The sequence below is a fragment of the Cynoglossus semilaevis genome, chromosome 1, assembly GCF_000523025.1.
Source record: "Cynoglossus semilaevis isolate Cse_v1.0 chromosome 1, Cse_v1.0, whole genome shotgun sequence".
Classification (NCBI taxonomy): domain Eukaryota; kingdom Metazoa; phylum Chordata; class Actinopteri; order Pleuronectiformes; family Cynoglossidae; genus Cynoglossus; species Cynoglossus semilaevis.
In genome coordinates this window covers 1,946,419-1,948,230 of record NC_024307.1, presented here as the reverse complement: position 1 = coordinate 1,948,230, position 1,812 = coordinate 1,946,419, and the positions used below count along the sequence as shown (strand labels likewise).

General features: G+C 46.8%; 1 protein-coding gene across 2 annotated transcripts in view; it reads right to left on the bottom strand.

Annotated features, from left to right (window-relative positions):
- lingo2b (leucine rich repeat and Ig domain containing 2b) overlaps nt 1–1,812 on the bottom strand; it is a 14,142-nt gene that overhangs the window by 4,067 nt on the left and 8,263 nt on the right. The window contains exon 1 of one of the 2 annotated variants that reach the window (XM_008311352.3): nt 1,692–1,775. The exons of the other annotated variant lie outside the window; for it this stretch is intronic. The gene's annotated coding sequence lies outside the window, so the exon portion shown is untranslated. Of the gene's footprint in view, nt 1–1,691; nt 1,776–1,812 lie in introns of those variants that run through there. 2 annotated transcript variants of the gene reach the window in all.

Genomic DNA, 1,812 nt, shown 5'->3' with positions numbered 1-1,812 from the left:
AAAAAAAAGACCCCCCCCAACCCCAAAGACCCCCAGAGTTTCTTTTTGCCCCGCCACAGTCGTGTTAGTTAGTGGTTAGTTAGTGGTTAGTTAGTCTCTCTCAACAGTTTTCACAAAAACCCAGACTGTCCACTAGGGGGAACCATGAAAAAATGTCCTGGAGGAAGGGCTGTTCTCCTACAGAACAGTTCTAGTTTTGTAGGAATTTACCAGTCCACACACACAGACACTGGGTGGCGCTCTATCCTCTCACTCCGTCCAACTCTTAGTTAACAACAGGACGGCTGATGAGCTAAAATATGGAACTACGCGGGGAAGCTAATCTGTTGAGGAAGTCATTTAGCGTCGTCTCCTTCCTGTCCGCGCAGCTTCCTGTGTTTAGTGATTGATGTTGATTGACACACGTCAGGTTCATCAAAGGAACACAAAATAATTAAGAGACAACAAAGAGATGAAAGAGTTCCAGCTGCTTCCATCACTCGCTCTAGATCATTGGTTCCCAAAGACTGGGTCGCGACCCTCAAAACCCTAGAACTAGAACTAGAACAGAAGAACCGCACCAACTCCATAGAATCCCAGAGGTTCTGTTTGACCCGCCACAGTCGTATGAAAAAATGTCCTGGAGGAAGGGCTGTTCTCCTGTAGCCTCCGCGGCTAATCCGCTCCGACATTAGGAACGATAACAACTGCTCCATTCAAGAAAACTTAGAGCCTGCCAGAAAATCAATAGGAAGAGCTGAGTGACACACACACACACACACACACACACATACACACACACACACACACACACCCGTCCATTAGAGTCTCATCTACTTTCTCTCAGTGAAGGTCGGAGGTCGGGGGTCGGAGGTCGGAGGCGTGGATTAAACAGTTCCAGCTGCTGCAGCTGCGTCACTTCTAAGAAAAGTTTGTTTTTATTTCTGGATTTTTTTCAAACGTAGTTGATTTTCACCGATTGGTTCGACTGTAAAAAAACAGTCGAGGATTCACAGCTAAAGCCTTTTAGACAAACTTATCTCAGGTGACTAACCCTTAACTAGTACCTCTCCGGTGGCGGCCATTTTTAATCCAAACTAAATTCTGACCTGAGGACATAAAACAGCTGGTGGCGCTAATCAGCAGAAATATCTGAGGCAGCAAATGATTACACTTTTATTCAGAGGGTTGCTGGTTCAAATTCCGGCCATGGCAGGATGGTGGTGTGTTGAGGGCCCGCCCCCCGCGATGAGGTAGTCTTTAAAGGAGACGACTGTCAATAACGCCGACCAATGAAAACATGAGCGGCTGTTGAAGCTGGCGTCCCACCAACCCGTGGCTCGCTGGTCCACCTGGTCCACGTACAGAAGTGCTGAGTGCTCTTAGCACACGTCGTTGGCGACCAGAGTGCACTCGCTCCTTTAATGATCCATTAACGCTGATAAAAAGCCGGAAATGTTGCGACCACTTAGCTACTCACAGAAACACGACCTTTTAGCGAGCGCTCAACAACAAAGTGTCCAATTAATTTCTTCAGGATTTTGTAGCTCAGCAAACCCTGGACTCTGATTGGCTGGGTATTCAGTGGACCTGTTACTATTCCATGAATGTGTGAGGGCTGAAGATGAAGATGATGAAGATGATGAAGAGGATGAAGATGATGAAGATGTAGTGGGTGGAACCACTGGAGGAACTGTGATGTCATAACTTACAGTCTGACTTGGAAATAGAAATCCTGAAATACTGCAGTATTACTCAGATACTTGTGCTCACACTTGAACACAGTCAGTGTCTCCGTCTGTCTGAGATCAAAGGCTCTCTTCTCCACACGAC